We start from the raw sequence: 15,487 nt of genomic DNA on the forward strand, positions 1-15,487 counted from the left end.
TGGTGGTGCTGATCCTATACCCGATGCTGGGAACAAATGGTGGACGTGTGGTTGCAGCCCGAGTGGTTGGAGAACCACCTTGCTTGCCGGGAGCGGCATCTGCAGATGCCATATGCATCACACCATCAAGGCAGCCTGAGCCGCAGCCTGAGCCTTGATGAATACAAGGAAAAATGGGTACGCGAATTCATTTCTTTATTCTCACACATAATACTGCATATTTTGTAATCCTTTTGCATTTTTGCCGCAGAAGTCATCACATGATGGCCAGGAGTGCTCTCGGTTCAAGGCATGGGTTATGTCCAAAAAGGGCAAGGCCACGGCAGACATCGACTTCAACGCGGAGGACCCGCCCGAGGTGTACAGCCATCCAAGCATCCACAGCCGCATCACCGAGTACACATCAATGGCAAGGGAGGTTCATGGGCCATTTGATCTGAGCTCTCAGGATATTGATGCAGAAATTGTGATGAGGGTGGGAGGAGGCAAGAAGCATGGCCGGTATTGGATTGGAGATAGCGTGATCGACACTGCCAGTACTCCCACTCTCTTCCAGATCTGAGCAAGGAGCACGGACTCGAGCCCCGCGATACGGGCACGGCCTACCACTACACAGTTACAGATGCAGGCTCTACAGGTTATTCCTGTTTGTTTAATTTTTCGTTGATTTTTACATACCTTTTGCTTTGCAATAAGACATTAGGATGAAATATTGTAGGCCCAGGTGGAGGTAGAACGGAAGCGATGGGAGGACCTAGAGGCGAGGATCGAGGCGGGTTGGCAGCAAGAAAGGCAGAGGACGGAGTCGATGTTCCAGTACATGCAGAGTGTTTTTCACAGTTTAGGTCAAACTCCACCACCTATGCCACCGAACCTATTCCCGCCACCTCCACCTCCTGTAGCTACTCCTGTGAGTCACTCTCAACCTTACGGTCAATCTAGAGTTAAACTAGAAACTGCAGGCACTAGAAACTTAAACTAGAAAGTGACTAATGCAATCTCTGTAACTTTGTGCAGAATCAGTCGGCGGCGTCCAATGCAGAATCATCCTGGGGGCACTGGCCACCTGCACATCCTCCTCAGTGACTTGTTATTTGTGTGCTTGTGATGCAAACTTGTGAATTACTTAATGTTATTTGTGTGCTTGTGATGCCTGTGGTGCAATTTATATGCCTGTGCTTCTGTGGTTGTTTTTTGAGAGGGGTCCTTTATACGTAACATTTCTGTTTTGCAGGAGGTGAATGGACACTTTGCCGAGTGTTGAGGCTATTTTCTATTACTGTTTGACGACTTTGCCGAGTGCATCGTCACAACACTCGGCAAAGGCGTCATAAAAATCTGGCGAAAGGGGCTTGTTTGCCGAGTGCCAAGGGGCAGGTACTCGGCAAACAATGGATCTTCGCCGAGTGTCACTGACAAAACACTCGGCAAACGCATCATAAAAATCTGGCGGAAGGGGCTTGTTTGCCGAGTGCCACGAGGCAGGCACTCGGCAAACCATGGATCTTCGCCGAGTGCCAGTCAAAAATACACTCAGCAAACGTTAAATTTTCGCTGAGTGTCTTCCGTCTGGCACTCGGCAAAGGCGCCGTTACCGTGACAGTCCGTTATCGCCTTTGTGCCGAGTGTTTTATTTTGTCGAGTGTTTTTCGGCACACGGCAAAGCGTTTGCCGAGTGCCCGACATTCGACACTCGGCAAATACACTGTTTGCCGAGGGAAAGTTTGCCGAGTCCAGTTCGCCGAGTGTTACACTCGGCAAACTCTTTGCTGAGTGTATTTGGGCCTTCGCCGAGTGCCTGGGGCACTCGGCAAAAGTACTATTTCCGGTAGTGTCTCAAGATTTACGACTTTCCCGATTTTCACAGATGGACCCATGTTTTTTTTTTGCATAACGTCTTTATGCTAGTTATTACAACTTCATGGCATTTTAACTTATCACATATACCCCCAATCTTAGGTACCACAATGGATCAATACCCAATTCCCTTGCCAAAGTCACCTGTGAGGGATTGGTCTCAGCTCCCACTAGACCCTCTTTCATCAATCTTCATGAAGCTGGGGGCCATTGAGATCCTGATGAGCGCAGGTCTTGTGTGCCGCTCATGGTTGGCGGCTGCAAGGACACCCGAACTATGGCGCTTTGTGGACATGACACGCCACAAATTGGTCTTCTTGAAGAACGTAGGTACCATGTGTGCCATGGCAAAAGTGGCGATAGATCGCTCCGGTGGACGTATGGAGTCATTCTGGGCTAAGCGATTTGTTACTAGGTGAACTCTTGGATTACATTGCCAGCAGGTATGGTTCTTTGCCATGCTAAATGTCAATTCCAGCATTGAACCTGTTTTGGGGCTTTAAGCATTTAAATTTTGCTGGATTATCAGTTTTTAGTGATGTGATATTTTCAGTGTATAACCCCACTTGGTAATTTACCATTTGCAATCATTGACACACCTACTGCTTCTAACCCCACTTGGTGAATTACTCCTCGTTTTTTCAACTTTGTGATTTTGCCTTCAATTATTCACAAGTCAATGTGATTTCGCTCCTAGTCAATGGTCAAAATAGGGGTAAATACACGAAGACCAAGGGCAAAATCACAATGACTTGTGAATAATTGACGGTAAAATCACAAAGTTAAAAAAATGAGGGTAAAAATACAATTGCACTTCAGAGTCGTAGGGGTAAGATCACAAAAAAACCTTAATTCTATAACCTGATTAATAGCAGGCCACAAATTCGTTAAATTCACATAATCATGATATATAATGTTTAGGCATTGGCTTAACTCTGCTGGTATTTGGTATTGCCCAGTTCATTCCCTTGTCCTTTTTTGTGCTTATGCATGCAGGGCCAATATTCTTTGTAGGGCATTCGACTCATCGCATGCTTATACATTTCGGATACGTCACTGGTTAGGGTTGCAGAAAAATGCCCGCTTTTGGAGGAGATAGAGTGCTCATATCATGCACGGCCAGCAGAGTTTTACGGATATGTTGGCAATGTGCGCCCCCAGCTGAGGCGCCTAAGAATCCATGTCGAGAAGGGGTATGATTCTGATGAGATCGAGCGTGAGATGGAGGAGGAACGTCGCCAGCAATTGGGTTCCGATGAAGAAGACGAAGACGAGGAATCTGAGGAGGAATCTTTCGAATCTTGGGAGGCGAGGAAAAATAAGGATGCCTTTGCCATCGCAGAGAGCTTGCACGAGCTCCGGCTTCTTCAGATGGCAGGCAACAGCCTGACAAACAAAGGGCTCTACGCCATCCTCGACGGCTGCCCCCACCTCGAGTGCCTCGACATCTCCAGCTGCTCCAATCTCCATGTGGACAACAAACTCCGAGCTCGATGTGCAAGGCTCAAACACGTCTGGTTACCCGGACAGCTGAATAGGGTTCGCTGCCCTGATCTTCATGTCATCAGAGAGCACGAGGGTGAAGACTACAGCAACATTGTGCGGAGCCTTTCAGAAGACGAGGATATGCATCTGTGCGCTGAGGGGAGACGGATGATGGTTCATACGGCGGCAACTACTGGCAGGACTACTCCTCATCACCCCCGTCGTCCCCTGACGAGTCCTCCGGCCCTGATGAATTGAACAAACTGACCTGTGATGACACTAGGTTCTATACTGACATCCATGAGTACTATTCTCTGTGATCATCCATGCGTCTTGTTTGAACTTTGAACCATCATGGTGTGTGCTTTTTTTTAGTTTGTGTCGTGATGTGTGGTCTCTTAAGTTGTGTTATGGTTTGTCCTTTTAAATTGCTTAAGTTGCTATCATATTGGTCCCGTTTGTTTCCGCTTATAAGCGGCTTATCGGTGAAAATAAGCGAGAATTCCGATTCCCGCCAAACGCTTGGCTTATTTCTACCTATTCTCGTTTACGTGGTAAGCCACTTCAGAGATTTGAATTACGAGAAGCAAAAAGCGAGAAGCGAGAAAATCTTCGCTTAGTATAGATTATAATTCAAGTATGGCTAGAAGAAACGTATCTAAACAGGATTTTACATCTCGCCTTGTATGTCCCACTTTGGAAAGTTGGATTCTTTATTCGGTTGCTGTGAAATTGAACAGATTTACATGTGCACAGGTCACAAGCTTTGTATCACTTGATGGCCCATTAACATTCTGTTTTGGGCCTTTTGGACTTGTGCCTGTTCATGGAAACATGTAAGCAATTGTTATCCCCCCTCGTCGGCCTTCAAGAACAAAACACAGGTTTTGTAAGAGTTCACTGACAGTGACAGATAACAATCACGATTCTCCTTTTCCAAGAGACCAAGACTCAAACAACATCCTGGCCAATCTTTGTAAAGTTTTAGTGGTAAAAAAAATTAAATCCCGTAGGTGTAGTTGCCTAAAAATATGTAGCTTTGTTACAGTAAAATTCTGAGCAGCAATTCATTGATTAATATATCATGTGTTACAAAATTTTCATCATAAGACTTTTTTTAATATAAATCTAATATCATTTCATTGAAACGTAATTCATTTTTTATTACTAGAGATCCATTCTATATAAATGATTTACTTATATTTTTTTGTGACTCCTTTGTTAATACGTGCCAGGTGGATTTTTCATTAATATTTGAGTACTAGAGATCATTCTATACAAGTGATTTACATTTTTTATGGCTCCTTTATTAATACTAGCACAATGCTCCTGCGTTGCTACAATAAAATATTAATTTTACTATATTCACCAACATGAACATTAGATATATTTTTAGAGTTATGTATAGCTATGGATGTTTTGTCCATTTGATACACATTGTTAGCAACGAGAAAATAATAGAGAGTTATGGTTTAAAATAAATCTTTAAAATAAAATATACCTGATATTGATAAACCAAGTTCAGAATTCATTGATTAATCTTGTGAAATATATAGCTGTAAATCACAATTACACCTCAAAACAGGGTTGAGAATGCAAATACCCCAAACTATTGTTTTACCCGATACTAATGTTGTTTCGAGCAACGCAGCACTAGCTGTATTTTTGGAAAGATAAAAACAAAGAACAGTCTTGCATAATCTCTTCGTGCTGTGAATATACCAACATAAATCCACATATAAGGGTCATCTCTTCTATTATTTTCCATTGCAAACTTGCCGGGACGGTGGCCGGCCTTTGGCAATTTCTCGAGAACATGTGCAATCCCTTGGACACTTGAAACCAGCATCCAGCTCAGGTCCTGTTTGTTTCAGCTTCTCGGATCAGCTTTCCGACTTCTGGCAGTCAAAAACTGGAAAGCTGAAACAAACAGTCTAGCTGTTTAGCTAGCTTTCGGAAAGCTGGACACCTAGCTTCTGAGGAAATAAACTGAAAGTTGGAAAGTTGGCTAAGAGGAATTTTTCCTGACTTTTGATGTGCTGAGAAGATAAAAATTTATTACAAAAACCAATAGCAAAAGCTCAGCAATCAAAAAGCTAGCTTTCAGAAAGATAGCTTTCCAGCAAAAAGCCCAAAAGGAGAAGCTTAAACAAAGGCCTTAGTTCTGGGTTTAAGCCATTTATTTAGGCCATGTTTGGTTCCTTTAGTCCATGGACTAAAGTGGACTAAAGTAGCTGTTTGGTTCATTGGACTAAAGTGGACTAAAGTACTTCAATGTTGTTGAACAAAGACCCTTTTACCGTTATTCCCAACCCACCCCTGCGCTGCCTCCTCCTAGCACCAAGCACCGCCCATCTCCTCCGGCACCTTCCTCCTACCACCCCTCCACACTGCCGGCCTCCCTTCCTCCCTCTCCCTGTTGTCTGTGCGCTGCCCCTCTGCGCGCCGCTCGCCATTCCTCCACGCCGCCTCCCATCATCCTTCCACGCCGGCCTCCCTCCCTCGCCGGCACCTCCTTTACCTCTTCCCCACTGACCTCTCCCTCACCTCGCCAATCCTGCTCGACCCCGCCACCCCACCACGGTAATCGACGTGGCGATGTTTGTAGGGCGCCGAGGGCACGGAGGTCGAGGAGGTGGAGGGGAGGAGTAAGGAGGATTGAGAGAGGAAGACGGCGTGGTCGAAGTTGGGATCGTAGACCTGGTCGCTGTAGGCGGCGTGGAAGAGCTCGACGCGGTCGACGTCAATGGCGATATGGTGGCCGGGGCCCGCGGAGGCGGAGGCATGCGAGGCGGCGTTGGAGGGGTAGAAGATGGCGGCACAGGAGAGGCAAGCGTAGAGGCGGGGAAGTGGGACGGGTCACGGTGGCACAGGGGGAGCAATGCAGGAGCTCGCGCTTGAGCGGGCACACGCGGAGGCAACGACGGAGGAAGCGCAGCGGGTGCGAGGCAAGGCGGTGGCGTGGATGAGGTGGACATCGGGGAGGGGAGGGCACTGGACCGGTGCGGAGTAGGAGGGTGCGGGGAGGGGGGCAGGGGATGACAGTAAACGAGGGGTAGGGATGTCCCCAACCCAAATTAGTTCACTCCACTTTAGTCAAGTGTTTGGCTGTTTAGTCCAACTAAAATGTAGATTTTAGTTCAAAAGGTTTTAGTTCATAGGAACCAAGTCCTAACTTATGGTTTCCATAGGTAGTCTTTAACCATGTCAACAAAATTTACTCTCGAAACTATCACTCCAACCAATGTTTAACAAAAAGAGGTAAGTGCTCAACTCCCCGGTCCCACCTACCAGCCAGTGCTACAAGAACCTTCGAGTTACCCCTACGCGGCCCTACCTCCCGGTCTCATCGGATACGCTGGTTCGTCTTCTCCGCCTGGTGCCCTCCCCTGATTCGGCGGTACCTGCTCGTGCCCGTCGCCGCGTCTTCCGAGGTAACCCCCCGAACGATCACCAGCCGACCACCGTGATCCTTCATCCCTACTCATAGATTTTTTCCTCAACTGTTCTCTTCGCTCCGGGGCCAGGTTTTTGGTTTCGCTGGGGTAGAGGCTGGCGCTTCTCCGTTCAATTTCTTGGCGGCAGCGGGTGGGTGGTTTCTTGCGTGTCCTTTTGTTCGATTCCTTTCCCCTTTTGGCCGATTTCGCGGCCCCTTTTGTTTGATTGCGACGTAGCTAGGGCTTGCCGGCTGTTAGCTCTCAACCGAGCCTGGCAATGGTGACTTGCACTGATTTGTGCCGCTCAGAATCAGCAGCTTTTCTGTTCTTTTTCTGTCTTTTATTATGCAAAGCAACAGCTAAACATGCAGCGGTTCTCGGCTGTCCGCACACCGCGCGCATGACGCATCCATCCCCACGTCCGCGGTGTCGTTCAGTTCGACGATCACCACAACGGGCGCGAGCTATCCTCGGCACCCCGATCCTATCTTCACGGCCACCACAAGACTCGGCGCTCGTGAGATGCTAGACCGAAGTAGAAACATGCGACTCTAACAAACTAACTGACTCGTGCACAGCTTAACTAACAAAGCTCCCCCTAAACTGTGCACTAGTGTTTAAGCTTCACAAGGCCCAACTTGTCGCGAAGTTCACAGAACCGTTCTCACGGCAACGCCTTGGTCAAGATGTCCGCCAGCTGCTCAGATGTGCTAACAGACGTAACACACACCCTGCCTTCCTCTACGCACTCGCGAATGAAGTGATATCTCGTGTCAATGTGCTTAGAACGATCATGAAAGACAGGATTTTTACTTAGCTGTATGGCGGATTGGCTGTCAATGTAGATCTTCGTCGCACTCTCCCTCTTCTTCTGCAGCTCAGACCAGAGGCGCGACAGCCAAACTCCTTGACAGGCAGCAGTAGTCCCTGCAATGTACTGTGCCTCACAAGAGGAGAGGGCCACGACCTTCTGCTTTTGGCTCTGCCAAGTGATGACATTTTTCCCCAGGAAGAAGAGGACGCCGGTGGTGCTCTTGCGCGTGTCAATGTCCCCGGCATGATCGCTGTCGCTGAATCCGACGAGTTCCACGTCCTTCTCCTTCCTTGTGTAGTGGCAGTCGTAGTCTATGGTGCCCGCGACGTAGCGCAGTACCCTTCGGACAGCTGCCATGTGCTCGGTGGTTGGATGCTCCATGAATCGACTGAGGTAGCCCACCGAGAACGCCAGATCAGGCCTGGTATTCACCAGGTGGCGTAGTGCTCCCACGATGCTCCTGTAAGCCGTGGGATCAACTGCTGGTGCGGTGCTACTTTTGCTCAGTTTCAGGCGCGGCTCCATGGGGATGTGACTGGCGTTACACCCTGCCAGCCCGGCGTCCTGGAAAAGCTTGGCCGCGTACGCTCTCTGGCTCAGCGTGATGCCATCCGCTCCCTGGTTCACCTGCAGACCGAGGTAGTAGTGGAGGAGGCCCAGATCGCTCATCTGAAACTTGTTCTTCATCTGGACCTTGAAGTGCTCGATGTCGCCCGTGCTGCCGCCGGTGATGATGAGGTCGTCCACATACACTCCTACGACGAGGTGGCGTGCGCCCTCGCCGCGTAGGTACACGGCGTGCTCAGAGTTGCTGCGACCAAACCCGAGCTGGAGTAGGGTACTGTCTAGCTTCGAGTACCAGGCCCGCGGCGCTTGCCGGAGCTCGTATAGTGCCTTCACAAGCCACAGTACCTTGTTCTCGTGTCCTTTCAGGACGAAGCCCGGCGGCTGCTCGACGAAGACCTCCTCCACCAGCACTCCGTTCAGGAATGCCGATTTCACGTCCATGTGGTGGACCGGCCAGCTTTCATTTGCCGCGTGTGCCAGGAGTAGTCGGACTGACTCCAAGCGAGCCACCGGCGCATACACCTCGTCAAAATCAATCCCTTGGCGCTGCACATACCCCTTTGCGACCAGTCGGGCCTTGTACTTGGAGATGGTCCCGGCCGCGTCCTTCTTCGCTTTGTAGACCCACTTGAGGCCTATGGGCTTCACCTCCGGCGGACGCTCTGTGAGCTCCCACGTGCCGTTTACCTCCATCGCCGTCATCTCGTCGAGCATGGCGAGGCGCCAGTTCTCATGTTGAACGGCCTCAGCATAGCTTGTGGGCTCGACGTTGCTTGCCAGGAGCAGGTGCTCAGCCGCCTCACGCTGCGCCAGGCCAGGCGGTGATGATGGGCCCAGCAGGTTGTCGAGCCAACGAAACCGGAGTGGTGCGTCCTCGTCGTGGTCCACGTCGAGGTCCTCCTCATTGATGGTGGGTGGCATCGCGAACTCCAGAGCATCTCCTGGTGGGTGTTCACCAGCTCCCCCGGCGTCGAGCACCGGAGTGGAGGGCGACGCCATCCGGGTGTCGTACGATGCAGATGGGGATGGGGTTCCTGGCGATGTCGAGGTGGAGCGCGGTGTGGTCGTGATGGTGCTGGTGGCCGTAACACTTGGCTGCACCTGCACTTCAAACTCTGAGTCAATTCTGAAGTCCGGTTCGGCGTCGTTGAGCTCCCCGTTCCAGCTCCAGTGTGCTGCCTCGTCAAAGATGACGTCGCGACTCACGTGAACACGGCGTGTGCTCGAATCGAACACCCTGTACGCCGCGGAGCCAGGCTCATACCCGACGAAAATGGTCTTGCGGCTCCTGTCATCATGTTTCTTCTGGTTCGGGGCAGTGACCTTCATGTGCGCGATGCACCCGAAGGTGCGAAGATGCTGAACTCTCGGTTCGCTCCCGGTCCAGAGTTGGTACGGAGTCTTGCCGCCACTGCCTTTGGAGGACGCCCGGTTAAGAAGATAGACAGCCGTGGTGACGGCCTCTCCCCAGAACACGCCGGGCAGGTCCTTGGCCTTCATCATGCTCCGGGCGATGCTCACCACCGTCTGATTCCTCCTCTCCACCACGCCATTCTGTTGGGGTGAATATGGCGCGGTGAGCTCACGGTGCATTCCCAACTCGGCGCAGTACTTCTCGAAGTCACTAGCCAGGAATTCTCCTCCGCGGTCCGTGCGCAGAGCGTGCACGAGCTTGCTTGTCTTCCGCTCCGCAGCAGCCTGGATCCGCTTGATTGCCGTGGGCGCGCCATCCTTGGAGGGGAGCAATGCTATCCACATGTACCTTGAATAGTCGTCGACGAGGAGGAGGAAGTAGCGGTTGCCACTCGGCGTCGGTGGCGTGATGGGGCCGCACAGGCCGTCGTGCAGTAGCTGGAGCACCTCGGTGGAGCGTCGGAGCGCGCACTGTGGAAACGGCGTCCGACGGTGTTTGCCGGCGAGGCACGCGTCGCAAAGCTGGTCAACGTGATCCAGCTGCGGCATCCCTCGGACAAGGAGACATGCGACGATGGCGGAGTGAAAGAGGGGAAATTTGGATCTGATGGGCGCCTCACCTCGGTGGCGGCAGCGATGTACATGAGTATGGGCTCGTTGTCTTCAGCTAGGTGGGCCTGGGCCGCTTCATCCCGTTTCTTCTTGCGACATTCTTTGGCCCAGTGGCCCTTTTTGCCGCAATATTTGCAGTTGTCGTCGTCGCCGGACTGGGCCGCATTGCCTCCGGCCCGCAGTTCGCCTCCGCCGCCGGAACCACGCCCGCGGCCGCGGCCTCTGTTCTTGGCCTTTCCTCGCCCGCCGGAGCTGGAGCCACCTCTCCCGCCGGCGTCCTGCTTGTACTGCTCAAGCCACTGCTCCTTTGTGAGCAGCAGCTGGCCAGAGGCGTTCTTCGTCGGCGCAGGCGGGTCGTCGTCGCTCCCGGCCTTGAGGCGGCCGGTCACCTCCTCGACGGTCAGCTCGTCAATGTTTAGCAGCGTCTTGATGGACACCACCAGCTGCTTGAAGCAGGGACGCGCCACCCTGAGGTACTTCCTCACCACCTTCTCCTCCGGTTCGGGATCGCCGAGGATGGTGAGGCGCTGGACGAGGTTTGAAAGGCGTAGCGTGAAATCCTCCACGAACTCGCCGTCCCGGAAGGAAATCTGCTCGTACTCCGCCCGTAGCGCCTGGGTAGTGGACTTGCGCACTCGGTCGTCGCCGATGCGCATGGTCTGGATGACCTCCCATGCTGCCTTGGCCGACTCCTTGTTCGTCAGGGTTGGATGCATCTCTGCGGGTACACCGGAGCAGATGGCTTCCAGCGCAGTGCGATCTTCATGCCACTCCGCGGCACTGTTCTCGACGATGTCCCACAAGCAGCGCGCCTCCAACTTGAGCTTCATCATGGAGGACCACGAATCATAGTTCATCTTGGTGAGTTGCGGCCAGTTGCCGCTGCCACCACCGTCGCGGATGACACGCTCAACGATGACCTCGCGGGGCCGACGTGACTCTGCTCGCCGACCACGACGTCCACGACCTCGGCGCGATGGTGATCGACTCGGAGGAGGTGAACAGCTCGGCGACGGGGTGCGTTGCAGAGCCTTGTCCTTGCCGGAGCCATCACCCTGCTCCACCGTCTTCTTCGGATCCGGCGGCGGCGTCGCGCTGGTGGGCTGCCTTGGCGCCCTGGAACGTCCTCGCGGGGGCGATGCCATGGCTGACGTGGGCGGTCCCTCTCAACGTGGCTCTGATGCCAATTGTCAGCTCTCAACCGAGCCTGGCAATGGTGACTTGCACTGATTTTTGCCGCTCAGAATCAGCAGCTTTTCTGTTCTTTTTCTCTGTCTTTTATTATGCAAAGCAACAGCTAAACATGTAGCGGTTCTCGGCTGTCCGCACACCGCGCGCACGACGCGTCCATCCCCACGTCCGCGGCGTCGTTCAGTTCCACGATCACCACAACGGGCGCGAGCTATCCTCGGCACCCCGATCCTATCTTCACGGCCACCACAAGACTCGGCGCTCGTGAGATGCTAGACCGAAGTAGAAACATGCAGACTCTAACAAACTAACTGACTCGTGCACAGCTTAACTAACACCGGCTGGGGTTTTGCGGCCTGTCGAGATTGGGGGCTCTTCTTGGCGCCGGTTCCTGACTGCGACAGATTGAACAGCGGTAAATAAAACTGCGCGCGTCGGGCGGTTGTGTTCGTAGTACTAGTGTATTGTCCTAATAAGATTGTACTAATAAACTACCGCTACTCTCCTTATGTTCATCGAGGAGAGTCCATTGCATACACTATCGCTGAAATTACAAAATGTGATCACGCTGGGCAATAACGCCTCGGCAGCCTGCCTCTGTGGCCGGATCGGAGCTAGATCAAATGGAAGCCAGCGGCCACGAGCTTCCTATTTTGACGCATGGTTGATTGGGTGATCGAGTAGGCGAAGGGTTTAGGGTACTGTAGGTATTTTACTATTTACCTATTTATTATACTTAATATATATATAATAACCGAGTGGAAAAGGTCAAAAGGGTAAATCCACATCGTACCCCTACTTCTTCCCGTTGGAAGAAGCTTCGACGTCTCACGGCGGCGGCGGCAGCCCACCTGCACAAGGAGCACAATCCCCTTGGCTCTCAAGGATTGCCTGGAGAACCCGCGACCATCTCACGGTTAATTACTGGCCACCCTAACCGCATTCTGGAATTAGTATCAATCTGGGATGCATGTTTCATCTTCTTCTTTCTTTGGGAGAAAGGCACGATGCAAAACCTTTGATTTGGTTCTTCACTTGTATTGTTCCGATAGATCTGTTAGGAAAATTTAAAAAATTAGCATTGTTTCATCTTTTTTTTTTGAAACCTTATTGTTTCATCTTTATGATTGGAAGAAAATAATAACTCCATCGTACGTTGTTTCTACTTGTTCTGATCGCTTAAAAGACATAAAAAAAAATTTCACATGGCGTTAGAACCTTGCATTGGGTGGGGGGGGGGGGTGCACTTCAATTTTAAGAGATCGTTTTGTTAGTTTGATTTCATAGCTTATGATGTTTGCGAGTTTCATCAAACATATCGTTTGCTAATCTACATAGGTTGATTTTCCAGTGAACTTAGATCATGATTTTTTTCTTAACTCATAACTCATGGTTGTGATTCTGCAGGTACAAGCATAAGGATCGGAGGAGAAATCACAGGAACAACAACAGTTGGAACAAAAATAAGAGTGTGCGCTGAGGTGGTCACACATGGGAAACAAGAACAAGTCCCATAGTTCAACAGCACCTGTTAAGCATAGCAGGCATAAACGGCTCATAAACGACACCTAATTCGCCGCCAGAGTATGCAAGGCTGTGACACCGGCCATCTGCGAATTCTACGCCCAAGGCAGTGCAAGCATGTCACTTGAGGACTTGTACAGGTGATCAATCACCTCTCCCAAGATTCTCTCTTTCCTTCTGTCTTCCCAGTTGATATAACTGATGAATGTCTATTGAGTCGACAGGGATGTTTACAATATGGTCCTGCATAGGAAGGGCGAAGAGCTCTACTCGGTGATGGAGACCGCCATGGCCTCGGAAGTGCAGAGCCTCTACAGGCCTCTGGACGACACTGCTCCGGAGGAAGATGATGCCTTGTTCTTGCAGGAGCTTCCTTACCATCCCACCTACACACCACATCTAACTATATAAGGGATCAAATCCTTTTATACTAACTCGCGGGGGACCCTTTGGAACACCAACCGGGATAAAAGATCCTCTTTTATCCCGGTTGGTATTACAAACCGGGATAATGTGCATTTACGTATAGGAGTTGTTTGAAACCATAGATGCATGACTTAGTTCCTTTGATCTGAATACTAGTTTGTTGGGTCAAGGGTCTCAAGGATTTACTTCTGCCCCAGCCACACGTGGGGTACCCTTTTATCCCGGTTGGAAACACCAACGGGGATAAAAGACCCCCTTTTATCCCGGTTAGTGTTACTAACCGGAACTACAAAGGTTCCAGAAAAATAAAAAATTATGCCAGCCCGTGCTGGATGCCCGCCCATGCCGGCTTGCTCGCGGCCGCCTGCGCCGACTGCCCGTGGCCACCCGCCCGCCTGCTTCGCCTGGAAGAAAGAGAGGAGGAGCAGGGAAATAAGGAAGAAGAGAAAGAGTGCCTGCGCGAAATAAGGGACGGGAGAGAATAAGGTCGAGACAGAGAGAGGGGGGACGGCCTCGATTGGTGAAGCGATGCATTCTTTAGTCCCGGTTGGTAATTCCAACTAGGACTAATGGGGTCTTTAGTCCCGGCTGGTGTTTTCAACCGGGACTAAACGTCTCACCAGATTCCCCCATCCCACTAGCCGTTAGAACCGGGACTAAAGGGTCTCTTTAGTCCCAGTTGATATTACCAACCGGGACTAAAGCTCCCGTCGTCGGTGGCCGTCAGTGGTGGCCACTTGACCCAAGACTAAAGGCTCTTTAGTCCCGAGTCCAAAGACGATCGGGACTAAAAACGCTGGATGGAAGGTCTCTTCTCTACCAATGATATGTGAGTCAAGTGGGGGTTGTAGCTCTGATTCGTCTACATATAATTTAGGGCTCCAAGAAGTACGCGGGGTAGCACATGCAATATCGTGGCATATGTATCTTTCTGAATCCAGGATAAGCACATTGTTAATTATTCATCCTCTACCCATTAACTGGCAAAGGTACCAGAAGTTCCATTAATGACTATCTAGTGCTGCTACACTTTATTAGATCACATGGTTTGTCTGTCAACCTGAGTTAAGAGCACATAATGCTAGGTTGAAGTTCTGAGCAAAGTACCATATGTTTCCCAGATCTGATTAACCACTTATTATAATTCAGAATACAAGTTGTTTAGGACGTTGACACTGTCTACTGCTAGGTAATGTTTTGAGAAAAAAATCTGTGCCACCATGATGATTATGATAATGATATTTATGTATAGCAGAAGTATTACGGAGCATCTATAGTAATAATTATTTTGTATTCTCATTCTTCCGAAGAAAATTACATTAATGGTCAAAGTGATGGAAATTTTACTGCCATGAATCCTAAAACCTACGTTACTTTTATTAATTGGGAGTGGTAATTTATTAAAACTAAACAGGCTGATAATGACTTTCGAAACTACAACAAAGGATTCCAACTGGCCTACATAGTATATTGCCAGCATCATGTGAGCTATGTGTCCCTTGTTTCTTTGATTCCAATTGACCTTGGAGTTGCAAATACTGTTGACTAGCTACTCCCATCTGAGTTAGGAATATCCTAATTTAATGCAACCAGGGGAGTATATGGTCTCCAATATTTGCAGCTCAATGTATAGACCGATTGCAACTTGAACCATTGGCTAGTTGCAACTACACGGTCGAATTTATTGCACTGAGATATTAATGTGGGGATGTAGGTGGCGTACAGTATAAGGCGGGGGGTTATATGAAAAATGTTCTGAGGAACTGTGCCTAGCTACTTGCACCGTAGATCTCCGATCCGACGGCCCATGGTGGGAGTTTTCAGGATTCCACCTACCAGATGGTTTGCACTGCATATTTACCCCATATAAAGTATTCAACAAACATGAGTGCAGCATACCAGGGCCATGTGATACCATGTTACCTTCTATGGACTAGGGTAGCTACATCTATAAATATAACCCCCACTAGTAGAAAACTCAGTATTAGTCCCGGTTGGAAGGGTGCAAATCTCTCGAAATACTATCCGGGATAAAGTAATCGAGACAAAAGGGGGGGTGTCTTTTATCCCACGTAACACCAACCGGGACTAAATGGGTCGCCACGCCAGGCGTGGTAAAGGCCCCCTTATATCCTGGTTAGTAATACCAACCCACACGCGC

The 15,487-nt window shown here is 50.2% G+C and overlaps 1 pseudogene; it reads left to right on the forward strand.

The window, feature by feature from the left end:
- The first annotated feature begins 1,967 nt into the window (after window positions 1-1,967).
- On the forward strand, window positions 1,968-3,722 carry LOC117860749 (putative F-box/LRR-repeat protein 9; annotated as a pseudogene).
- The last annotated feature ends 11,765 nt before the right edge of the window (window positions 3,723-15,487 follow it).

This window comes from Setaria viridis, chromosome 6 (assembly GCF_005286985.2).
Source record: "Setaria viridis chromosome 6, Setaria_viridis_v4.0, whole genome shotgun sequence".
Taxonomy (NCBI): Eukaryota; Viridiplantae; Streptophyta; class Magnoliopsida; order Poales; family Poaceae; genus Setaria; species Setaria viridis.